At 46.7% G+C, this 26712-nt stretch overlaps 1 protein-coding gene across 1 annotated transcript in view; it reads left to right on the top strand.

Annotated features, from left to right (window-relative positions):
• Nucleotides 1-26712, top strand: part of Tspan5 (tetraspanin 5) — a 167702-nt gene that overhangs the window by 20041 nt on the left and 120949 nt on the right. The window lies entirely within an intron of this gene.

Genomic DNA, 26712 nt, shown 5'->3' with positions numbered 1-26712 from the left:
GCCTTTTGAAGCAACCCATGCCAGCTTCTCCTAACTCCTTGGCCCCTATCTTGGTTGCTGTTCAGAGCAGCTGAGTCAGGCACCTCCATAAGAATGTAGAGGACCTGTCATTGTCCTGTTTGTCATTCCCTTGCCCTCTGCCTCTCTACAGGAGACACTGGACTTCCGTAATAGGATTTTGGTAGTGGAAGGCCTGAGTTACAATCTCAGCACCCCCCCCGCCCCATGGTGGTACTGGGGATTGGGTCCAAGGCTTCACAAATTCAGGGCAAATATTCTGTCACTGTAGTACTTTCTCAGCAGTCACTTCTCTTCCATGAGTTATTCTTCCTTGGGACAAACACTTTGAGTCTTGGTCTCCTTGTAGATGAAGTGGTTGTGCTGGGATACAACTCTGCATAGGTCACTCACGTTTTTACGTGGAGATTGGCTAGGGTGTTGGTTGCTTGGATGTCAGGGATGTCTGTATAACAAGAAGCTTTGTAAAGTTGATGGCTGTTACATAACATTTGGGTTCCTTAAACTCAGGAGTCCTCAGTTACTCTGAGCTCTCTGCAGTGTCCTGTGGGAGTCTGGGCTTGGGGAACCAGCACTTGCCTTCTGGAAGCTGAGCCATGCCAGAACCTGGGATAAAACCCCATCATCTAGGTCTTCTCCCACAAGCACCAGAGCAGCCACTGGGAAACGGGCCTCTAATTGAATTGGCACCATTGGGGTCATTATGACAAGGAACCGTGGAGTGCTATCCACTCCTGAATAGCTTGGCGTGGGGACTGACATGGTGGCTTCCTCTTTGCAGTAGTGGACTAACTACTCTGTGCCTCTGACCCTAGAATCTCATGGATTGTCTTAGTAGCTAGTTAGCATCCATGTAGGCTGCTGGTTGTCCAGTACTGTGAGCAGTAATACTTGGTCCTAACTTTGTCAGTGTGGGCTGATCTGCGTCTTCTCACTAGTCCACATCCTCAGACTCTGTCATTCTCTCCTACCTATTGTGATGTCTCTCTCCGTCCCTCCGTCCATCCGTCCGTCCCTCCGTCCCTCCCTCCCTCCTCACTGTATCCCTCAGCCTCTCTAGTAGTAGAGCTAATCTCTGGACAGGATTAATGCCAAACACATAACAAGCACTTTTCTGTGGTTTTCATTCCTCCTATCTTCATTTCTACATTCTGTTCTCCAACTCTAGGGGAACTGCATTCCATAGTGTGGGCACCTGTCACCTGGTCTGTCTGATCGCCCTTGGGGCATGAAGCTGGAGGACTGTGTCTCTCTAACTTTGTGCTGGTCTCTGCTTTCATCGACATTTCCGCGTCTCTGTCTTTTATTGCACGTGTGGTATGGACCAAAACAAAGCTGTAGGGCCTAGAAGGTCATGATTGCAAATCATGTGCCCCAGAAGCCAGGTTAGCTGCTACCATCTCTGTCACTGTTGTCACTGTAAGAGCTGGTTCCAGAGTAAAGCCACCATCTCTGTCACTGTTGTTACTGTAAGAGCTGGTTCCAGAGTAAAGCCACGCTTGCTTCTTCCTGAGCCTCTACCCTTCACGCTAGGCTGTCACTTAGGGAGATCCCATTGAGCTGTTGGGGCCTTCAGCATACACTCTTGATAGCTCTTTCCCAGGAAGATTTAAAAAGCACCAAAAAAGCACCTGTGGGCTTGGCGAGATGGCTCAGCAGGTCAGGGACACTTGTGTCATATGAGTTTGATCCCTGGAACACATGCTTGACATGGCAGTCTCTCTCTCTCTCTCTCTCTCTCTCTCTCTCTCTCTCTCTCTCTCTCTCTCTCTCTCTCTCTCTCTCTCTCTCTCTCTGTCCACCGCATACTAGAGATGTGGGTCAGTGTGGAGTTGTGTGCTTAGTCATCTGTAGCATCACAAAAACAAAACAAAATTCTAAGTTCTCTTGTAAAATGAAAAATGAAAATTAATGTATTTTTCCCCTTTTGGTCAGTTTGGCACAAGAGGTGTGGATATGGGATTCTGTCAGGCAGAAGTGCCACTCAAGGCTGGGTAGTCTTCTTTGTTCTGTTTTGTAGTCTGTTCTTTTACTCGCTGCACCTCATTTTTTTTTTAACCTGGTATTTTTTGGTTCACAGCAGGCTGTATCAGAGCAGCCTTTCAATGGTTAATTTGCAAACTGTCTATTAAACTGAGCCTTCCAGGCTTCCAGATCAGATGGGCTCAGTTCTGTGTGGCTAGGTTCGCCATTGCAATGGTTTTAAGCGACAGTACAAAGATGAATATGTCAGTCAGCAGCCCGCTTCCTCACCTGGGAATCCCATGGTGGATGGCACCACGGCAGTCCCTTGTCAACCCCCCCCCGCCCCGCTGTGATTATGATTCACTTAGAGGCTCATATCCCAGTGATGGTTCAGGTCCTTGTAGGAGAAGACCTAGATGCGAGAGATTCATCCGAGGTTTTGGCAAGGCTTGGCTCCCAGAAGGCATTCCATAAATTGTTTTGCATGCTTGAGTGACTAAGAAACCCTGGAAGTGCTTAACTAACTGTAAAGTGTTAGTCACATGTGAGTTATGTACCCCAGCCCCCATCTGCAAAGGAGATGGGGGCCCAGGTGCAGCAGGCGGGAGACATCTGGGTGGGGAAAAGGACCCCGACACTTGCCCTCCTCTCCTTAGTAGCTCTGTGCCCCCTTGTCCTGGAAGGTTATCAGGCTAGGCTGTGGTGCGCTCTAAGGCGCAGATGGTCCCAGTTCTTGGTTCCATTTATAACAAACTCTGAGGTCTTTCCAAGGACCGACGTCTTTCATTAATCCCACCCCCTCATCTCAGGGACTTAGAACTCCTGAACCCTTTTATCGTTTCTGCCTAATCCTCTCCAACACGTTCCTGCCTTCATCTGTAGGGATTTTGTCTGCCACCATTTTCATGTGTCCAAAATAGCTTTTCTTCCAGAGCCGTAGACCCCTTTCGTGATTCTTGGTGCTTTCTCGAGCCCTCTGTTGAGTGAACTGGAATATATCTGGTAAGATAAGGGTGAGGTCACTTTGGGACAGAGAGCAGCTACCTAAGAACCCCTTCTATGTGTGGACCTATTTTTATAGCAAACATTTAAAAATAGTATACATTAAACCATCCGTTTAATGAATGGAATTTATTATAAATAACAGAGGAAAGGTACTGTTTTTTTGTGATTCTGATTTGATAGTATTTGAAATGGAAGTTGCCATTAGTGTTTACTGTGACTGATCATTTTATTTTAAGTAGAAAATTGTTACAAGTGTGTTTGTGTGCATGTAAGTGTGAGCACTCAGGCAGGAGTTAGGAGTGTGTTTGTGTGTGCATGTGCAGGTCAGCACTCAGGCGGGAGTTAGGAGTGTGTTTGTGTGTGCATGTGTCAGCACTCAGGCAGGAGTTAGGAGTGTGTTTGTGTGTGCATGTGCAGGTCAGCACTCAGGCGGGAGTTAGGAGTGTGTTTGTGTGTGCGTGTAAGTGTGAGCACTCAGGCAGGAGTTAGGAGTGTGTTTGTGTGTGCATGTAAGTGTGAGCACTCAGGCAGGAGTTAGGAGTGTGTTTGTGTGTGCATGTGCAGGTCAGCACTCAGGCAGGAGTTAGGAGTGTGTTTGTGTGTGCATGTAAGTGTGAGCACTCAGGCAGGAGTTAGGAGTGTGTTTGTGTGTGCATGTAAGTGTCAGCACTCAGGCAGGAGTTAGGAGTGTGTTTGTGTGTGCGTGTAAGTGTCAGCACTCAGGCAGGAGTTAGGAGTGTGTTTGTGTGTGCGTGTAAGTGTCAGCACTCAGGCGGGAGTTAGGAGTGTGTTTGTGTGTGCGTGTAAGTGTGAGCACTCAGGCGGGAGTTAGGAGTGTGTTTGTGTGTGCGTGTAAGTGTCAGCACTCAGGCAGGAGTTAGGAGTGTGTTTGTGTGTGCGTGTAAGTGTCAGCACTCAGGCGGGAGTTAGGAGTGTGTTTGTGTGTGCGTGTAAGTGTGAGCACTCAGGCGGGAGTTAGGAGTGTGTTTGTGTGTGCGTGTAAGTGTCAGCACTCAGGCAGGAGTTAGGAGTGTGTTTGTGTGTGCGTGTAAGTGTCAGCACTCAGGCAGGAGTTAGGAGTGTGTTTGTGTGTGCGTGTAAGTGTCAGCACTCAGGCGGGAGTTAGGAGTGTGTTTGTGTGTGCGTGTAAGTGTGAGCACTCAGGCGGGAGTTAGGAGTGTGTTTGTGTGTGCATGTATGTGTCAGTTCATTCCTTCTGCTATGGGCCCTAGGGATTGACGTAAGAGTGCCAGGTTTCTGCAGCAAGTGCCATGTCACCAGCCCTGCTCATGTGATAAGTGCCTGGAAATCCTTGGTTTGAATGCAGAAAAGTCTAGATACTGTCTCTTTCCCTATTTATGCTGTATTTCAGAAAACGTAGATTTGAAGTTACTTCAGGGTAGTGCCACCATTGTAACCATTATGGTTCCTTTATTTATTAGATTTCTCTGGAGGGGTGACCGACTGTCAATCATTGTAAATTCTGTTTGAGAAACAAAATCATTTCTCAACGTGATGAAAATAAGTGGGGACCAGATGTGATTTTAAGATTTTCGATTCGGAAAAGCACCCAGGGTTGCAACGCTTCATCTAAAGCAGAAGGCTGACATCAGCATTACTCGGAACTCTAACAACCTCATCTTTGGTAGTGCTATAGGGTGGCATTCTGAACAGGTCACCACATACACTGAGAATTCCCAAGTTGTTTAGGTGACTGTGTCTTGCTTCGATTGTTGAACAGGTAGTTGAATTATGGATGTGGAAAACTGTGGCAGGGTAATTTTTAGCATTTACATTTCATTTTATCACAATCACCAGGGAGTTTTGAGGCTGTGTGAACAAGATTATGAGGCTACCCTCAGGCAATTTAGGGTTATATAAGGGACCTTCTTTGCTCTCTTAACATCTAGGCCCTGATTCTAGCTGACACAGAATCTTGGTAACCCCCTCACCCATCTCCATATTTGGAGTGAACCTTGTAATCCTCCTACATTGACATCACCCTGGTCCAGCCTCCATCCTACACTGACATCACCTTGGTCCAGCCTCATCCTACATTGACATCACCCTGGTCCAGCCTCATCCTACATTGACATCACCCTGGTCCAGCCTCATCCTACATTGACATCACCCTGGTCCAGCCTCATCCTACACTGACATCACCCTGGTCCAACAGCCTCCATCCTACATTGACATCACCCTGGTCCAGCCTCCATCCTACGTTGACATCACCCTGGTCCAGCCTCCATCCTACATTGATATCACCCTGGTCCAGCCTCATCCTACATTGACATCACCTTGGTCTAGCCTCCATTGTATCAAGGGTTCTGTCACCTACCTCTTGATTCCCTCCTATGGCCAGAATGTCCTTGCCCTAGAAGTGACCATTTTCATTCCTCAGAATCACCTTGGGGCCTCACACCCTTTTCTCTCACTCCAGCAATTCCCCCGCTTCCCAGTTAGGCTGACCCTTGAACTATTCTGTCGTACTTCCCAGGACTTTTCCTTCCAAGCACCTGTCATCACTAGATCAGATCACTATTACATATTCTGGTTATTATGTGGAACTAAGCATTCAGTTTAAGGGGGTGGAGCCATTGATGGTGTACTTCACATCTAAGCAGGGCCTTAAAATGCTCTGGAAGACTTGGTTTCCTATGACAACATGGTTCACACCTATAATTCTTGCAAAATTATTAATAGTGTCCCCCCTTTGACTTTGACAGTTACTGATTTGAGGTGACAGTATGTATGGGGATCCTTTTTAAAGCCCCGAATCCATTGAAAGAAAGGATTCCCTTTTCAGGCTTTGAGAGAGAGAGAGAGAGAGAGAGAGAGAGAGAGAGAGAGAGAGAGAGGGAGGGAGGGAGGGAGGGAGGGAGGGAGGGAGGGAGGGAGGGAGGGAGGGAGGGAGGGAGGGAGGGAGGCAGGGAGGGAGGGAGGGAGAGAGAGAGAGAGAGACGAGAGATGAGAGACAGAGACACAGAGAGACACAGGGAGACAGAGAGAGAGACAGAGACACACAGAGACACAGAGAGAGAGACAGACAGACAGAAAGCACCAGAGTGAGCTGGGTTGCAGATGATGTGACTTTATTTCACTCCTGATTGAAGATACATTTTGCTCTAAATTCCGGCACCATATGTAGATAGATGCCCAGACTTTTAACATTTTGAGGAAGGAAGAATATTCTCTGTGCACTTGGGGTTTTGGGATGTGATTGTGAGGGGCACGGGGCCGTTCCTGAACTGGAAAATAGACAGGAGAGCAAGGGGAGGCCCTTCTGCCAGTCCAAGGCGGATGGACTTTGTCAGAGGGGCGTGGAGGCTGCTGCTGCATGCACTTTGGGGAAATGCTCTCATTCCAAAGGGTCTCCAGGTGCCCACTAAGGGGCACTGTGTGATTAGTGGGGCTGGATGATTAATGGGGCCATTTGATTGGGGAGGGCTGTGTGATTCGTGGGATCAGTTGATTAGGGAGGACATGTGATTAGTGGGGAGCTATGTGATTGGTGGGGGCTGTGATTAGTGATGGCCACGTGGAGAGTGGACAGGCTGTTGTGTGGCTAGTGGGGCCATTTGATGAGTGTGGGTCAGGTGACGCGTGGGAGCCACGTAATTAGTGGAGCAGTAGGGGGACATAGGCTTCTCTTCTCTGTGCCCGTTTATATACTCAAATGTGGAGTGGCAGTGCCAGGGTGAGCTTGGTGAGTCAGAAAGAATGAAAACCCGAAGGTGGCATGAGGCCCTGTTTCTGAGGCCGGCTCTCAGCGTGTCCCCGGAGACTCAGTTTCCTCCCTTTGAGTTGGTGCAACACTGGCCTGCCTCAGGGAAGGCTCTGAAGAAAAGAAGTACAACATGGCATTTTCAAATTGCTCGGTCCCTTCAGGGGAAAAGGGGCTTTTGTGACACCAGTCTGAAGATAATTTTTATCAGAGTCTGTAGCCCGAGGACTCAATAACAGCAAAGAGCCCTTCCACACTGCAGTTGGACCAGCCCTTGACGTGGCAGATTCCTCTATGCTGGCCCTGCAGCTGGTCCGGGCACCCCAGGTATGTTCCCCTGCACGACTAGAAGGAGGTGCCAGAAAATGGAATGAACTGCTAAAGCCCCTGAGGGTAGGCTGTGCTTGCTAAGGGCAGGTGTGGGCAATCCTCATGTTCAGGGTCAGGATGGAATTTGCATATGACACGCCACATGCTTTTGACGTGTTAGGGTGCATATAAGGCTGGGGTGAGAGGCTCCATGAAGTGTGCCCGTTTTGTTTTTCTGGGTGTCACGGTTGTGTGCCAGGGCTGCGCTGTGCCGTGGGGAGCAGAGCCACCCCAGCATTAGAATGTGGGGGATTCACAGACTTCCCGATGGTTCGCCAGCTGGATGATTCAGCAGAGCCTTTGCAAGGCCTTGCTAATGGTTAAACATCTACAGCAGGCTGGAATTGGATTGGCTGAAGATCGAGGTGAACCAAGGTAATCATAATTACATGATTTTTTTAAAAGTTCTGTCATCTTGTATTCTCTGCCAACCAGAAATATTCCAGCACAACCATGGCAATGCCTCCCCTCTGTGGAACCTTCCAGATGGCAGCTTCTCAGCCAGTGAGCAGAAGAGAGCTTTGGAAGCCCAGGGGTATCTTAGCTCCTCTTCTCAGTGTTACCCAGTGAACTTATGGTCCCTGTCTGTACTGCCAGAACAGGCCTGGTGTCTTTTAAAAGACCTTGCACAAGCCGAGCGTTGGTGGCGCACGCCTTTAATCCCAGCACTTGGGAGGCAGAGGCAGGTGGATCTCTGTGAGTTCGAGGCCAGCCTGGTCTACAGAGCGAGTTCCAGGACAGCCTCCAAAACAATACAGAGAAACCCTGTCTTGAAAAACAAAAACAAAACAAAAGACCTTGCACAAGGCCTGGTGCGGTGATGCACACCTGTTATCCCAGCATTTGGGAAGCTGAGGCAGGAGGATTCCCCATTTGAGGCCAGCTTAGGCAACACTGAGATATTTGTTCCCACCAAAAACAAACAAACAAAAAGCCACCAGGCCTCAAATCTCAAGGGAGGAGCGTGTCACTTTTCCAATAGTAAATGACCCCCTGAATAGAGCCCTTCAAATGTTTTCTCAGAGAACTCTGTCAGCTCAGTGGACCTTGTTCATTTGGTCAAAAGTCCCCCCTCCTGTGGGAGGCACAGGACACAGAGCGGTGGTCCAACCTGTTCAGTGCCTGGCAGTGAGACATTCTTTCCTGATGGAGGGGCCACCGCTACTAAGCATTCATTGCAGCCAGGTTTATAGAATGAGCTTGTCTGGGGGCTATAAGAGAGTTGGGTTGCATCTTCTTGGGAGCCCATAATGAGGGGCGTGAAGACACATAAATACACACACACAGAGGGAGGTGGCGTGTTACCCCGAGGATGGGACAGATGGGCATGTTCAAGGCTGTGTTGTGCGGGTTGAAGAACCACTAGGGATTTGCTGAGCAGGACATTGGCTGCATTTCTCAGTGTGGTCCAGTGGCCTGTAATAGTGACAGGGCTTCCTCTGAGGGTCTCATCTCTTCTTCCCCTTGAATCCCTTTGAGAACCTTTGCAGCCTACCCTGGGTGCGCCCTACCTGAAACTCTCACACTGCTCCACAGATACTCGGAAGTGACCACTCTCTTTTATTTTTCCTGCCCACCTCAGCTATAACTCACTGAAGGCAGGAACTGCTCCAGCCACATCAAATGCAGTTAGTACAAATGGCAGGCTTCCGGGCAGACTTAGGGTCATGTGGTTCGAGTGTGTTTATGTAGGTCATTGTGACAAAACGTTCAACACCACTCCTTAGTGTAGCAGTGTGTATGGTTTTTAAAACATGGTGCTTTTTGCAGGGCTAGGGAGATGGCTCAGTCACTCAGCACTTGCTGTGCGAGCCTGGGAATGTGAGTTAAGCTCTTACTGCTCCCATAAAAGGCCCAGCATTCCCCTGCACTAAGAGATGGAGACAGGGGATCCCTGGAGTTGAGTGGCTAGCCGTTTTAGCCAAATCATAAGTTTCAGGTTCAGTGAGAGAACCTGTTTCAAAAAATAGGTGGAGAACTAAATAGTAAGACAACAGACATCAACCCTGGTCTCTACATGCACACATGTACACACACACACACACACACACACACACACACACACACACACACACACTACTTCACACACATACACTTTATTGGTTTTGTTTTAGAAAAGCACACACTTGTGGTTGGCAGCCTATCATCATTCAATCATTCATTTGGTGTCCATTCATTCATTCATTCATTCATTCAGTCAGTCAGTCATATATCATTCCTTTCTTATAGTGCTGAACTTTTTCTTCTGTGATATTGTTTTGAATCTTGGATATTTTTACTGCTCTGGGGATAATTATTTTGATAAATCTTTATCACTTAAGTAGTGGCTTAGAGTTAATTCTTTTCTATTAAGTACCTTTTAGAGTGTAAACCTTTTGAGAAATCACCACATTTTATTAATGGCTTGTGAGACTTAGCAGAAACTTACATTGAAGATAATGGAATATGCTTTGGGTGGAAATTCTTCAGGCAGACATACCAAGGTGGATATGGAGATGGATGCAGCAGGGCATAGTTTATTGTTAACCAAGGCCAGTGTGTCAAGATAACAGAAGACTACAGTTTTTGTTGACTTTTCTCATGCAGCACAAGCTTGCATATGGCAGCTTGGATAATTCTCCAGATGCCCCCATGAGGTGCCTGCACTATTCTTCATGCTGTATGGTGAGGGCCTGAGACATGGAAAAATTGTTCATGGCCATGGTTTTGTACCTACAAATAACCCCTCTGAAACAGAAAGTTTCTGGTTGTACAACGTAGATTATAACTGGAAGAGCTTGAAATTGTTCAGAAGCAGATTGTAGTATTCTTTTGCTGGTTTATGCTCAGTGTTTCTTTCAAAAGGTATATGTCTTTATGATTATTTAGCATTGTTTCTTTTTACTTAACTGTGCTAAAATATACATAGCCAAGATGGTTAGTTTTGAATCCATTTGAAAATGGTGGTGTCACATTTTCATTGCTAAGAGACATTCAAGAGATTATCATATCCAAAGCAATGTGAAGCCAGTTAAGGATGGGGAACTTGGCCTTTGCCACTGGGCCACACAGAGAAATGTTAAAGTAGGTGACATTAGCTGGCACATGCTCTGTAATGTCTTGTTAGGATGGGGCCTTGTCTTTAAAATCTAGGGTTGCAGACCGCTGGAGGTGGGCAGTCCCAGGGATGCAATGTGGAGTACTGGGTGGGGATGTAAGGAATTCTGGAGAGGAGGGTGGCCTGGTTGGCAATCTCATGCCTTGTAGAGGGGGTGACACTCTCCTCTAGTTGTTGGTTGACCTGGGAATGTGTGCATGCGTTGCCAAGCCTGATCACTTTCCAGGTGTAGCTGGACCCCCACATCTTTTCAGTTGAGAATTTATCAATTCTAATACTCAAGAAGAAGGAAAATTCAAACTAAAACAAACAACATTGGACAGCATTGGTGGGGGCACATGCGGAGAGAAGTAGGAGACTTTGGGACTGTACCGTATCAAATCTGTGGATTGTTCTGTTGGCCCAGTGGCCATATGCCTGCTTTCTTCTGTCTTCGGAGGGTTTGGCTACACTGTGTGCATCTGTGCCTTTCCAAGGTTGTTTGCAAGTTAATTTCTTTTTTCCTGAGATTTCTATGTAGTCTCTTTCACTGGATGGGAGACTGGGGGCTTTTGCTGAGTCTCTGTACAAGCCAGTAATCACTCAGTATATTTCCTCTGTGCGTTTGTGCTTTTGTGTTCAGAATGGGGAACACCGTTAGGGTTCACATACAGTTTGAGTTAAGGGGTCATTATCTGGGCCTGCTCTAGATTACACAGAGAGTCTTATAGCTGTGGTGTTTGTTGTAATGAGATTTGACCTGCCCGGGGAGCTGTAGATGCTTGGTTGAGTGTTCAGTCCTTAATATTGGCATCTAAATTCCAGGCATGTTGCCTGCAACTTCCAGTCTCAAAAAAAATCTATGCCAATCTGCTCCTTTATAACATAGTGCTATTGCTCCCCCAGCCCTTGTTTTATATTTAATCATTCTCTATGGCTCGCAACACCGGTCCAGTCCTAAGACTTACTTTTTCTATTTCCAACCCCATCATTATTTTTATGTAAAAAGTATGTTTTGAGTTACAGCAATTCATGGAGATCAAGCCTGGACTCTGTAGGGAGGAGAGAGATGTCATTTACAACGGAGTTTATACAGATGACTGTTCTGCTCCGTGCTGTGTTTCCACTGTAATCCAGGGGGCTTGTTTGCATTTATACCAAAAGAAAAATGACCATATCTGGGCTGACTCTAAGCCAACTTAATATAGACCCCAAATCTTTCTTGTAGGCAGGGGGTGGGGAGCAAGGTGAATAGAAACATTTGGAAGAAACAGTGTGTGTTCCCCCGTTTCCTCTGCATTTCATCTAGATTATCTGATGCGTGCCATGTGCTCGTGTTAGTCTAGTTTCCCTTGTGTTTTCTAGCCTCTTTTGTTTGGAAACAGTTTCAAACTAGGAGGGAAGTTGGAAAGAGACAAGGAACGCCATGTGCTTTATAGAACTCTGTTCTTTAGGTCTGTCCAGTTAGCTTGGGAAGGCGGGGCACACAGGACCACACCTCCCGACTCTGCCTCCTGCCTTTCCTTGGTCCCTGTGAGTTCTTCCTTCTTCCTCTCTCGGCAGCCACTTTTGAGGTCTCTGAGACGTGGATTTTACTCTTCAGCTCAGACTGGCCCACAATCCACTGCAGTCTCCTCCCCGGCCTCTTGAGTGCTGGCTGTAGAGAATGAGTCGCCATACCTGGCTGTGGTTGTAACATCTTTTTGAAGATTATAGAGTCAGTTGATGCACAGAATGCCCTTTCTTTTCTCAGAGGACATTTTCTGTTCTCTTCCTCCCTTTAGTACTGGCCAAGCTTGTGTTCTGTTCTATGGGAAAGACACGAAGACCTGGAGTTTCTCTCTTCTAGATTCTACAATGATTCCTTAGTCAAATATTCTTTATGTTGGTATTTAGATGATGCTTATTTTTTCATCCAGCAAACACACACACACACACACACACACACACACACGTCAGTCAACAGTGCATTGAAATGTTTTGAAAAAATGTTTGTAGTAGGGCATATGGTTCACACCTTTAATCCCAGTTCTGGGAGGCAGAGGTAGGTGGGTCTCTGTTGGTTTGAGCTCCTGGCCACCCAGGGCTGCATAGTGAAACCCTGTCTCTCTCACACACACACTTAATTTGTATTCACTGTGTACAGAACTTGTGTTACACCATTCCCTAAACAACATGGCATAATTGCGTGTTTCCATGCAATTTACATTTTCTAGGAATAATGCATAATCTAGGGACGATCTAAATCGTACAAGGGAATATGTATAGGTCATGTGCAAACAAGGTATCATTTTAAGGAAGAGACTTAAGCATTCAAGGACTGTGGTGTTCCTGGGAGCCCTGGAACTAGTCCCACAAGGATGTTGAGGGACAACTATGCTTTGGGACGCCTGTGTGCCAACTGGCCTACATTTATGAGGACAGCCGGTAAAGTATAAAATCCTGCTCTCATGCAACTTACTTTTTAGTGGGGGTAACAAATGAATAAGATAGTAAATATGTTAGATAATGATAAATACTAAAATAATCAAGTCAGGAAGGGGAGGAGGGAGGGAGCAAGACACAGAGAGAGTTCTTGATGAGAGGGTAGGGAAGGTCTCCCATGAGTCTGATTATGGAGCAAGCATAAAGACCAGGCCAGGAGAGCAGTCCCGGGCAGAAGCTGTTGGAGCAAAGACTTGTTGAGAGGCACTCTGGTAGCCAGAGATGGGTGGAAACAAGGTGTTGCTCCAGTAGTGACTGTAAGGGAGACGAACTCCATTTGTTTTATACAGCAGAGCAGTGAGGGACAAGGCTAAGGGCTGAAGAACTAAAGCAGGCTGGGGTCCAGTCTGCGCAGTGGCGTGTCCTCAGCGGCACTCAGTGATTATCAAACTTAGTCATCATCACGGGCATCATCATTACTGCTGTTCTTTTTGAGACGGGGTCTCACTAAGTCAGTCGCCTTGGCTGGCCTGGAATTGCTCTGTAGACCGCGCTGGCCTTAAACTCACAGAAATCCAAGTGCTTCTGCCTCTGGAGTGCTGGAACTAAAGGTGTGCCCAGTATGCTTGACTGAGCATTGAACCTGGAACCTCATGCCTGTTGGGCAAGCATGCTGCTTGGAGCGCTTCCTGCTGTCCTCAAACGTCAGCGGGCTTATCTGGGCTATTTGAAAGTGACTTGGTGAGCGGTCTGGAGTTCTTTGGGCCTCACCTGAGTTGTTGGTGTGAGAGTGGTCCTTGAAGCAGATGTTGATGTATATAGGAGTGAGTGATTTTGGGATGAGTGAATAATTGGGTTATGGAAAATCCTTTAGAGATACTTAGCTGTGAAGTGTTTTCAGTCTTACTGCTTTATTTTCACAAACACATTACTCAGCTTAAAAAATATGGTAGTATGCATGTTCTCAATATTTATCTGGTACAAAAGATACCGCTAGGCTCAGCATTCTTTTTTTTTTTTTTAATTTGAGAGAAGTTACATATCTTATGAACTCAACATGAAACTCTGACATTCTTTTTCTGTCCCCTAAATGCATGGTTTTAAGAAAGAATGAACAAATGTTACTAGCAGGATTTGTCCACCAAGAAGCTATTAAATGTTTCAGTAGGAAGTTGAATTCAGGGAGTAGATAATAGCACGTGCATAATTTTGGACCCAGAGGGTAGATCTGGCTTGCCCTGGTATTCCACCAGAGCTTCAAGGAAGGAGAGAGCTTGGCCCTCGAACCAAAGGCTGTTAGGGGCAAAGCTTTGAGGGACTTTGGCTTCTTTTGTGAATTAACTTCCATTTTGCCTTGATAGAATTGGGTCAATGAAGAAAAACAAGGCATGCTTTAACTGGGTGATGCTGAAGTCAACTGCACACAGCCTTTGGGACCAAGCTGGGTCAGAATCCTGTCCTGATGGGCAAGTCATGTTACCTTGGGTTTCCTCCAAGGAAGGGACAATTAGTACCCGCTTCCTCAGTTCACCGACGACTCAGAGTTCATGCTCACAAGGCACCGAGTCTGACATAAACATAAACATTCAACAATTAGCTCTTTCTCCTCCTCCTCCTGCACACTGTTAATCAGCATAGTCACATCTTAGAGGTCTCAAGTCTTTGCCTTCTGAAATACAGAATACTCTTAGCTACTGCTCTTTGGGGGTAAGGGTAGCATCGGTCACGCCTATGTTCTCCTGCATCGTCTGCTCACAAGACGTTCAGTGTGTGGTGGTGTTAGTCCTGTGTTTATGGTCAGCAGTGGCTGGGAGCAGCTTGCCGTCCGTGTGCAACATTGCCCTTCTCTACTTGTCAAAGAGGGATGCTCCCACTTGCTTCAGGGACATGTGGTGAAAATTAATGAATAACTTAATGTTTGTGGCTCTAGTCCATTAAGTACTAATGAGCATCAGTTACCACTCTGACAGTCTCTCCGAGTGCTAGCCTCACACTGCTCTCCCAAGCAGGGGTGTTGATTAGAAGGACATTTCTTGATGTAGTGTGGGGAAATTGTCTCTTAAAACATGTCCTGTTACTTTATGTGATCATCATTCTCCAAAACTAAAATTTTATACCTCCCTTGCTAGAGAAAAAAGAACTCCAGCTGAGTAGCTTCTCGGAGGGCTCTCCGTAAGGAAATGCTACCTCATAGTTGTTAATTAGATTTGGGGGGCAGCATCCTTCATTTTTGACACTGTCATAGCACTTGGGTCTGGAGCTGGCAGCAACCCTCTGAAATTTCTCATCACACATTTATGACTATCTTAAATGGTAGAGACATTCTTAGCAGTGGGTCTTGGTATTATATGAGATTTTGCCCACCGTAGAGTTATCTTAAATGATTTTCAGTGGGCACCTTTTCTGTCCATTGATGAAATCTGTTAGAGAATTTGTGTGTGGTATGCAAATAAGGGGCTTCTGTGAGGGGCTGTTCTTCCAGTGCCGGTTTGACATGGATACTGTACACTAGAGGTGTACAGGGTGGGTCTGGATGGATCTGGTTCCTGAGAGGACCCAGGGCTGGAACCCCTGAGACCTCCTGCCTGGACTTCTCAAAGCAGTGTTTGTCTGATCCCCAAACCCTTTGTTCCCATGATTACTAAATTGCAACTCAGCCCCTTGTATTGTACACCTAAAGGTTAGTTTACACCTTTGATTGATGCATGAAGACAGTTTTATAATCTCGGGAACTGTGTCTTCTGAGGAAAAAAAATAGCAACCCTGAGCTGTAATTTTGTGATAGGACAGAGGATATTATTATAGGTTTGGTCTTAGAAGTCCTGTCTTTTGATTGGACTCTGTAATTAAATAACTGGCTGGCAGTGGGGGAGGGCCTGTAGAGGAGTGTCACTCCTTACCCATGCTAACCTCTGCTGATTCCCTAGTGATCTTTGCAGTGCTGTCCGACTGTCCCTGCCAGATGTTCAGCTGTCCCCTCCAGGTGTCAGTACTTTGCAGAGACAATAGAATTTGTTAAGAACGTGACCGGGTTCTATACACGCAAATCCCCAGGAAAGGACAATTTGAAGTTAGATAGGATTGGCATCTGGACTGAGGCGCGTTTATTCACCAGTTCTGATAGTGGGTCAAAGTAGTTTAACCTCTCGCACAGCAGAGTAAGAAGCTAACAACTTCTCATTCTATCACCACTGACCTCCTCCTGAAAAGGGAAGGGGAAAAATGGAGAACCAGGATGGTGCTTATCTCTGAGGTATCAGGACTTGGACCGTTTCAGAGCTTCTGGTTTTTAGCAGTTAGGTGAACCCCACCTACTCTGCCTTCTTCTTTTTCAGCAATGATTTATAGTTTTGTAAAGTTCCATTTGTCACACTCTTCTTTGCAGACCCATTTCCTTCTACCCCGCCACACAGTTTGGGGGCTCCTAAAAGCTTAGGCCAACCCCCCAACTCCTTCTGTATTTTCCTTTGAGGAATCTTTCCTTGCTCCTGGGTCCTGACTGACCTCATTTCTAAGCCAGAGCAACTCTCTTACCCAGCAGGCCCGTTGAATGTTTTAAAGGCCTGCCAGAGCCAGCCAGATAGACCCGCTGCCTGCTCCTTCATGAAAGAGGGCCCCTGTAGCTTTTGTTTTTCCTAGTTTCCTGAGTTTGCGCGAAGCCGTCCAAAGGGCCTCACACATGCATGGCTGTCCTGGTGGGGATGCAGAACGTGCAGCCACCGAAGGCCACTTAAGTGGACTCTGGGAAAGTTTGCAGACACAGAATTGCCTAAGAGCCAGCACTCGGTAGGTGCACTCCCCAGAAAACCCGAAAAGCGAGTGGGCAAGTGGGATGGGCATCTGTGTTCATTCAGTGTCAGCATTGTTCAACAGAGTGGAGCATGAAGGGGGAAAAGACCCTAGACATTCGTCAGCGAAGAAATTGTGATATTTTCATATAGCGCAATAGAAAGGAGAGTAATGGTGCGTGCTACAACAGAACGTACTTGGAAAAAGCTATGCTAAATAACAGCAGCAAAGGAACCCACGTGTGACTCATTTCTGTATGTGTCCAGATCAGGAACCTAGAGAGACAAGGAGCATAATGGAGTGCAGGGAGGGAGGACTGAGTGGTTTTTTTTTTTTTGGAGGGATTTGAAAACATATAGTTGGAAAGATGTACTATATTATGAAACTACTAAAATCTGTGAGTTGGCCATTTAAAAATAGTCATAAATAAAAAATAAAAGCGGTGGTTATACTTGTCCCCCAGGACTGCTATAATGAAGTACCACCAGCTGTGTGGCAGGAGCACCAGAAATTGGTTGTGCTACAGTTTGACAGGCAGGAAGACTGAGGTGGAGGTGTGAGTGGGCGGGCGGGATTGCCCTGAGGACTTTGGGGTAGTGCACTCCAGGCCTCTCCCCTGAACCTGGCTGAGAACTGTCTGGCCGTCAGTGGCTTGGAGACTCTTTACCCTATTTCTGTCTTCATCTTCAGGTGACATTCTCCCTATGTGTACCTGGTCAGATTCCCCTTCTCATTAGGATGTAGTCATACTGGAGTCGTGTCCACCCTTGGTGACCTCCTTTTAGCTAATTATAGCTGTAATGAGACTGTTTCCAAATACACTGTGAAATGCTGGCTATGACTTTAACATATGATTTAGGGGGTACACCATTTAGTTTATAACAGTGACTATTACGTTGTGTGATTTACTTCAGTTAAGAAAGACGAGGGGGCCGGGTGGGGAGATGGCTCAGCAGTTAAGAACACTCGTTGCTCTTGCAGAGGACCTGAGATTGATTCCCAGCATGTGTAACTCCAGTCCCAGGGGATCCAGCACCTCTTCTGGCCTCCCAGGCACCAGGCATGCAAGCGGTGCATAGTTATACATGCAGGCCATGCACCTGTACAGATGCAAATAAACAACAAGAATTTTAAAATAAGAAAGCCATAAACACATACACAGAAACTAACGAAAAAACAAAACAAAACAAAACAAAAACCCGATGGACTACCAGCATCTGAGAGGCTCAACCCCTTATGATCTGACTCCATGGTGCCCGTTCCTCGGCCTGGCAGCTGGTTCTGTCCACAGCCTGCTTCTCCTTTATGCCTGATGGGAGTTTCTTCACCCTTCCATTGCAGGAGAACCCTGTGTGATCTCCCAGCATAGGGCAGCCTCTTCCTCACACATAGCTTTTTGTCCTGGTGACCTACCTCTTTGTGGCAAAGCACACCAACTTCCGCTAGTTAAATAGCCAATGGCCGCCATTTTCCTGCTGGTAGGGGTTTTGTGGGCCAGGAGTTCAGACAGTTCGAAGTTAGATGGCAGTTCTCTCCTGTGGGGTGAAGCCTCCTGGGAGGGCGTGACCACTGGGGAACAGTTCCAGCTGCTGGTCTGGCTTGACTGGAAGCGAGGCTCAGCACTCCAAGCAGGTGACTTCAGGGTGTTCACACTTACCCCACGACATGTAGAGTTCCAAGAACTGGAGTTCCAGACACAAAAATAAGCAAGAAACTGCATGGCCTCTTTTATCCTAGCCTCGAAGTCGCATACTGTCATTTCCACCATAGGCCTTGCCCAGATGCGCAAGGAATGGCCTGGTATCTGACTTCTCAGTGAACAAATAACTAGAATTTGAGGCTGTGTTTAATAACTGCCCAAATACTCGGTTTTATATTGTCGGAATGTTTGAGCCCCCCCCCATCCATATATTGAAATCTATTCCCCAGCCCTATAATAAGCCCTGGGGGCTTTCTGAAGTGAGTAGGTTCAAGATGATGTGGATGTCTGCTTCTATAAAGGAAGCCCGAGGCAGCCTCTTTGCCCCCTCCGAGAAGCAGACAGCAGGTGCTGCGATCGTGCGAGGAGAAATGTCTGTTGATTTATAGTTGCTCCTCCCTCCCCGGGCATTTTGTTTAGCAGTCACCTGAACAGACAGTCACTAATCAGTCTGTGTTCCTTCACAGCGCCCCTTGGTAAACCACTCACCCCTTCGCATCCTGTTTTAATTGATTTCTGCTTTTCCAGAGAGATGGCAATCTGCTTTTTCCAACTGTTGGGTTCTGAGCCTGTCAGTGACTGGCACCGAGTAGGAGCCTGGTAAATTGGTGGAAATTGAAAATAGGAGAAACCGAGAGCCCAAAGTATCACTGACCTGTACAACAGACGGAGCTAGGATTGACAGGATGTGTGACTCGAGACTTGGTGGGACCATCTCCCTGGCCTTGATCCTGCTGTCAGTCTGAGGCTGCCTTGGGAGAGCTGCCACGCCCTGTTGACACATAAATACAGCAACCTAAATCAAAGTGAGACTGAATGTTTGCCGAATGCTTTCTACAAAAGTGAATAAACAGAATTAAAAATTTAGGGTTTAAATAGGCCATCGCTACTAGGGCAATGTATGCTCACGGATTTCTGTGTTTATTGGGGGAAGGGAAGGTGGATTGTGGGACACATTTTTATTTTTAACAGACTGCCTTTCTCAGAGCTTTATGGGACTGATGGTGTCTATTTAGCACTCCCTGTGGAATTTACCTCGCGATTCTCTCATCTGCCTGGCCCCTCATTTCTTTTCCAGACTCTAGTTGGAGGCAGAGACAGGCTCATGTGACCGTGCGGGACACCAGCTCACTTACCTCCCTGCTCTGCACAGCTGCCTGACAGCTGTTTCGGGCTTGTTAGGCGAGTGCCAGTTTCCTTTCTTGGCCTGTAAAATTTCCATGCAGGTTTGCACAGGACCTTTTACAATGCAGAGGGAAATGGCTCTGTGATTAACAGTGCAGTTTTAGATTTTTTCTCCTGTACGTACAGCGAAGACCCCCCAAGGCAGTGCAGTATACTGTCGAAGCCCACTGAGTGTGGAATTGCGTGGACACAGGGGTGGACCGTGACCCTGTCACCTTTTATTGCTATAACCTTGGGCAAGTTAGTCACCCTCACCCCATCACAGAAGAGAAAAGGGCTGATAGAGGTGTTAGAAGCCAGCTCAGTCATGCCTATAAAGATCCTATTGCAGTTTGCCAGGTGGAGACCATTTAATCAATATCGGTTATTAGTTATATAGACACGATTGCTTGGAGTCTACTTGGGATTTATGTGGGGGGGCACTTGGATGACTTTTAAAGATTGATCTCATTCGGGCTTTGTTTCTCAGAGGAAAGAAAGCTTATGCTGTTTTAGGTCTGGGATATTAGTATAGTATTAGCGAGATCATTCTAAGCTTGTCTTTTGCTTTGAAAAGCTTCTTTTATAAAGAATAAACGTGGGCCGGGGAGATGATGGCTCAATGGATAAAGCACCTACCACCTAAACGTAAGGACTAGGGTTCGAATCCTTAGCACTCCAGATGCCGAGGCCGGGCAGTCAGTGAGTTAGACACGTCAAATCAGTGAGCTCTGAATATAGTCGAGAGGCCCTGCCTCAATAAATAAATAAAGTGGAGAGCAATTGAGGACGACAGCCCATTTCAGCTTTGGGCCTACGCAAACACACACATGCACACATATACATGTAAACATTCATATGTACATGCACAACACTCACACACACACATGCACAATACAAACAGGAATGTAAGCTGAAAGGAGGATGTTTGGAAACCTAATGCACTTTTCTGTTTTTTCTAACATCTGTGGTAGCTCATGCTGCCAGGTAGAATGTGGGCTTGTTTGTTTTATAACATTGGATTTAAAGTTGGTGGCTCCTCCCCTCAGGGCCGGCTCTGAATGGGCCTGGTCATTTTCCAGGTGGTGGATGAGAGCCCCATGTCCTCCGTTCAGAGGAGCAGGGATGGCGGCAGATGGAGAAGTGAGGTTGGAGGAGGAGGGTTTTGTAACAGATGGTTTTTTGGATATCTGGGACCTGTCCAGTTCTAAGCTTTGAAAACGATGGGCCAGACCCCGAACTGGCACAGACACAGGCGGAGTTGCCAGAACAGGAAGTGAGGTGCTAGAGTGATGTCTTTGGGGCAGCTGCCGCTGCTCAGCTGATGGGCTGGCACAGTGTGCGTTGGCTTTCTGGGGTTTAGTGAGATGACTCGTGTGTGTGTGTGTGTGTGTGTGTGTGTGTACAACAACCAGGTGGGAGACTGGGCCTGGAATCTGAGAGGGCCACGACCATGTGGGAGTTGTCGGCAGCCTTTGGAGTGTCAGCTGCTTTTGCCACCTTGGCGTGGATGGGAAGGTGCGACTGTAGGATACATGCATCCCGCGCTCACCAACCTGGGCTTGTGGCTTGTGTGGAGCACAGAGGATGCTTCATGGGAGGGCTTGGCTGTTCTCTCAACATCAGCCTCTAGAGACTAGGAGCCTGTCCCAGACATTGCTAACATCCTCTAATGCCCTTTTGGAATAGTTAAATCGTTCTTGGCTGGATTCTCGTACTTATCCTGCCTCTCATTAGCTGCATGTCCTTGGGCAAATTATTTAATCTCTCTGTGCCTGGTTAATTTTGCCTATAAAATGAAAAATATACAAATCTGATGGAAGGATTTTGATGTTTCTATGTATTTTAGCATTTTCTTGTAAATGTGAGCTCATAAATTTTATTTAAGACACATACCTTTCTTCTTGATTTTTTTTTTCTTAAAGATTTAGATAGAGCTTTTCAATACCTAGTGTTAAGTCGTTCGGGAATTAGAGTTTATTGTCATTATGTTAAGGGCCTACATTTTCTCAGTTGGTATTTATAAACAGTCTTGTTCCTTTTGTTGTAGGGACAACACTAGTTGCTCTTGGTTTTGGAGAGCAAAGGCACAGAAAGCAAACCATAGAACCACAGGAGTGCTTTACAGGCACTTAGAGGCCACCTGGTCAGCCATGACACTGAGCAGAGGAGACTGAAGCCTCAGAATGTTTTCGGGTAAATGAGGCTGTGCAGCATGGACTTCTGAGGCAGAAGGTGGGCTTCGAAATCTCGACACCTCGGCCTCTTCAGAGGTCCTCTAGTGGGCTGTTCTCATTTGTTGTTTAGTGACATTTGGCAGAGTGACCTCACAAAGTTTTCTCACACTGATTCTCCTCCGACAGTAGGGATGCTGTCTGGTCCTCACCCAGGTCCAGCAGCATCATTTTGAGGTAGAACTAATTTAGGAACTCCAGGTTTCCTCTTGATCATGGCTGCCTCCTGGAAGCAGGACTTGGGGCAGAGGTGTATTTTTAGAAGCTGTAACCTCTTGCGCCCTCAACTATAGTTCCTTCCACCTGGGGTTTTAATTTGTGGAAAGGAAGCAGAGGTGTGGTATGGGGAGAGAGGAGGCTTCCGTGGAGTGTGAGAAATCTGGGGGACTTAAGTTCACGTGAATTCAGAGGCTTTAGGGGATCTGTGGTGGCATCTGCCAGGCCTTGCTCATCTACTGGTATCAGGAGACAGATTCTGGCTAAGTTCTGTGGAGTTGGAAAGCTTTGAGGAGGTCGATGTGCATCCTGGGAACTGAGTTCTGCTTGCATCTCATTTTCTTTCTACTTTTTAACCTCACCATGACCACCTACCACGTGCAACAGTTCTCAGGGCTCTGGTACCAGCTCCAGTTCCACTATTTCTCCTACAGCCTCTTCTTGCTCACTAGACATCCTCTTTATGTTTAAACATTAATTTATTGACTGTGTCTCAAATTCTAGCTGATCTAAGTGACCTGGCTAACCTTGATTGTCAACTTGACTCAGTCTAGTGGCTCACTTGGGTAATGAAATGGCTTTATCAGTTTGTTCTATGGGTCCTGCCCACTACGGGTGGCACCATCCCTAGGCAGGTGGTTCTGGTCCGCCTGAGAAAACTAGGGAAGTATGGGCCCTGATGTCCGTCGTGATGGACAGTGACCTGGAAGTGTAGGATGAAATAAACCCCTTCTTATTCAAGCTGCTTTTGATCCAACTGTTACATCACAGCAACAGAAAGGAAACTGAAACGTTCAGGAACCAGCATAGGTATTTAATGGTTTTCTTTACCCGAAAACCACTGCTAGGAAGTCTCCCAAGAATCCAGAAATAACAGTAAGTTGACCCAGAGATTTTGAAGAAGAAAGAAGGTGAGGAATTGAGAGTGGAATTAATGGAGAGAGAGGCCAATGGTCGCCACGGAGGAGGGACAATTTGTTAAGTGAGGGAGCACCTTACTGTATTGCTGTGGTCCACACCCAAGTGTTCCAGTAACTGCAGATTTTCTCTTAATATTTATTTTTAATTTGCATCTATTCTGGACACATACAGGTTTCCCTATTTTATGGAATAACAGCCATTACAGTAGCATTAATACTTCATTGAGTGCCATAAGTATGTTAGAGATGACTTAAAATGTATCAGAGGATTTGCATTGCTTATATGCAAACTGTGGCATTTGATACAAAGGACCTGAACATCCTTGGAGTTTGCTGCTGGTGGGTACTGGAGCCAGGCCTTCATGACCACTAGGGGACTATTATCTTCTCTTTGACCTGAGGTTTTCATGCTGGCCTAACTTACTCAACAGCTGCCTTTCCTAAATGGGCAACAAAGTTGTGGCATTAACTTGGTTTGAAGGTTCAAGGTACAAAGACTATCCAGCAGCGATGCTACAGCAGATTACACATGGCAAAGGATGGGAGTCTTAAGAGTAGCTAAGGACAGGAAGGGTGGTCCTTGGCTAGGTCTCATGGGTACTAGATTGACAGATGTTTCTAGATCCACAGCAGCACTGAGAAATAGTTTATGACTAATAATTTATCAGAGTTTCTGCCAGGGTGACTGTGATGAGCCAGTGACCATTATTTCTGTGTAAGTAGAGCCTCAGGGAGGTGGCCACAGACTTCTGGGTATCAAGGTGTCATCTGTGTGTGTCAGAAAGGACAGGCAGAGGGAGGCTGTGGGGAAGCCAGAGCTCAGGCCTCCTTCCCACACACTTTTCCATTATCCCCCTGAACTTACACAGTCAGTCAGAGGCAAGCTGGCAGGATCGAACGACGATAGCATTCATCATCCCAATTTAAATTTGTTTCTCATTAACAGACATTCTGCCTGCAGTGCACCATGAATTAATATGTTTTATAACTCTTGTAACTGTCTTATGGAGGGCATAATTAGTCATAAGTGTTTGGGTGTTAGAAATGTTAATTTGTTCAATGTAGGCATTGAAATGTTGTGTCATTTTTTATTTTTACCCTCACCGAAGGCTCTAAGAGCTTGAGCATGGCCCTGACCTCTCCTGGCCTCTGGAAGGCCTGCTGAGCTGTGTCTGCATTGGCTGGCCTGGGTCACGTGCTCACTTCTGTTCCTGTCAGTGAGCATGGAGGCATCACTGTACAGAAACCTTTGCCCCTGACATGTGAATCAGCTTCTGCCCTCAGGAAACGCTGTGGTGTGTGTGTGGGGTGACAGGGCTGTGGCTGAGTTGAAGATGAGGAACCTGGGAGACTGGCTAGTAAGACCAAAGACTAAGGTATAATTCTGATTCACTCCCCCGGCCCTCAAGTTTTGGTGTCTGTACTTATAAAGTGCAGGTGGGTCACTCAGAACCTGGGGACACTGTAAATCTAATTTCTCAGAGATCAAGCTATTGCTAAGCTACGTCCTTAGGGTGAAGTGATTGTTTGGGCCGTTGGTCTTGTCTCCGGAAAGCTGCAGAATAAACAGCTCTATGAGAAAAACATTTCCAGAAATCAGGAATGGATAAAGAAATGCAAGGGGCCATTTAGTCAGCTAGATGAAGGCTGAAAGTGATAATTGGCTGTGCTTAGGGAGGGTTAACATTGGAAAGCAATGTGAAAACACAGTTAAAGCCGCTTGGGGGGTGAGGGATCAAAGTAAACACTTGATATTTGGTAGTTCCCGGCGTGCAATTTTAAATTTACACACCACCCTCTAGTGCTCTTTCCCCCAGTTTCTATTTACAGCCTATAACAGTTTATAGCACAGCCACCCTCAGAAGACATCTTAGGCTGGGCTGGGCTGCATCCGTCACCCTTTTTGTTGTTTGGCCAAAACTTTGATGTCTGCAGAAGCCACCAGAGGCTTTTATAGGGAGAGATTGGCATGTTGAGCAGACGATGAAGTAAGCAGTCTGGGACCCTGTTGTGTTATGAAGGAAGGGATTTTGGACCTCAGTGTTCTACAAAGGCTGCATTTGCATGATTAGAGAACACAGAATTATGGATAGAGTGTTGGCAGCTGTAAGTAGCCTAGTGATGCGGATTCTTGGTCATTCACAAAGTCTCTTTTCTTATTGAAACCATAATATAGCCGGTGGGATTTACCTCCATCACTTATGGCATGGTAAATATACCTTGAGATGCCTCGGAAGAGCTCAGCAGCACAGGCACCGTTTGAGAGCCGGCTTCTCTGTGGGGAGAGGGTGCTTATCAGAAATTGTAACATTACTGTGAATTTTTCTCCAACCCTTCATATCAAGCTACTTACTGGACCTTGCTATATTTCAGTTTATTAGTTTGCCAGGAAAATGTCAAGTTCATATTGCTCTGCAAAGGGCATCGAACCACCTGTGCAACTCAAAACAATGCAGATTTTGGATTTACCCCTGATTAGTTGTGATTGAATCCACAGGGCTGGGCCTGGGAACGGTACTGCAGTGTAGGTATTCGTGTGTGCCTGTGGGGGCCAGAGGGCAGCGTCGTTCCCCCACTTACTTTCGGGGACGGGGTCTCTCTCGCTGGACCTGAAGCTCTCAATTTGGCAAGACTAGCTAGCTGGTCAGCAAGCTCCAGGGGTCCCCTCGTCTCCCCAGTACTAGGGTGTGTCAGCACGATCAGTTTCCACGCGGATGTTGGGCTTCAACCTCACGTCCTCAGGAGTGGCAAACACTTGACTGACTGAACCATGTCCTGAGTCCCAGGTACTGAACTCGTCATTCTCGGGTCTCTCCTACCTTCCCATGTTCTTCAAGTGAACACACACAGAGCTTGGTGATTGTCACAGTCTAAAATGGTGGAAAACAGCAACGACAACAACAAAAGTCATTCATGTCTGTTTGATGATATCTATCTATCTATCTATCTATGTATCTATCTATGTATCTATGTATCTATCTATCTATCTATCTATCTATCTATCTATCTATCCATCCATCCATCCATCCATCCATCCATCGGTGTGCCTTAGAGCCTGATAATACATATGTAAATACTTGGTGGGGAAATCAGAGTTATTGCTGTGAGGGAAAATAGAACACAGGAGAGAGGCAAGGCCGGAGAGAGGAAGGGAGTTTAGATGGGAGAGAAGGTGTCACTGAAGACTGAAGGATGGAGAGGAGCTAGGAGATGGGGCAGGGAGAGTATTCCACACGGAACAGTGTCAGGGAGAGCTTGACGAGAGACAGCGGAGGCCAGGGTGCTTGAAGAGCTAGGCTTAGGGCCTTGAGTGGGGTGTGAGAAGGGACTGTGACTCTGGGAGAGTAGCAGTGGTCATTCTATGCTGTGTCTCCCCGTTTCCTTAGCCCCCTGCTTACAGAATGACTTGCTGGTTTTAGCAGTATCTGTCCCTGCTTAGGCCTGCTAAGGAGACACCTGGCTGTTGGCTTTGTTCCAGGAGTTGTAAATGGACTTCACCTGAAAAGCATTACAAGCGCTGAAAGATTAGTTTAAGCAAAAGACCTTGATGGAAGGGCGCATCTCGCTCTTGAGTCCTCTGATGTCTGGCCATTGTCTTGTAGCCTTTTCATTCTGCTCATTGGCTGCTACCTGCAGCCCTGGGCTGTCAAGCCTTCACCTCCAGCTCGTCTTTGTGAAGCTTGGCGCTGGCTTCCTCTTCCCTCTCTTCCTCCTGGATAGGAAAGAAAGCTCACCCAGTTAATTCTTCAGAAGGAACTACACTCATTTTCCAGGGAAGGGGTTCAGGTGCATTTACTGGTTAACTCTCCAATCTGGAATCAGGATCCTAAGGAATCATTAGGTCCAGCCACATTCCAGTAAACTCTGGGGACCCCTCTGCCCAAGAAGGCCCTTTTCTTACATGGTGGAGTTGGGGCTGGAAAACAGCCGGTCTCCTGTGACAAGGACATCCCTAAGGATGCACTCAGGTCACAGTGCAGAGTGAGTAGCCAGGACCGGAGGGTAGCTGTGCTGCCTTACCAGCTACTCTGCAACTACATTTGTCACTATCTCTTAGCCAGGAACAGAAATGACTCTTCAAGAGGATGACTTCAAGGTATAGTGCCCTA

The sequence above is a fragment of the Mesocricetus auratus genome, unplaced genomic scaffold, assembly GCF_017639785.1.
Source record: "Mesocricetus auratus isolate SY011 unplaced genomic scaffold, BCM_Maur_2.0 Super-Scaffold_100009, whole genome shotgun sequence".
NCBI lineage: Eukaryota > Metazoa > Chordata > Mammalia > Rodentia > Cricetidae > Mesocricetus > Mesocricetus auratus.
This window is presented reverse-complemented; position numbering and strand designations above follow the sequence as displayed.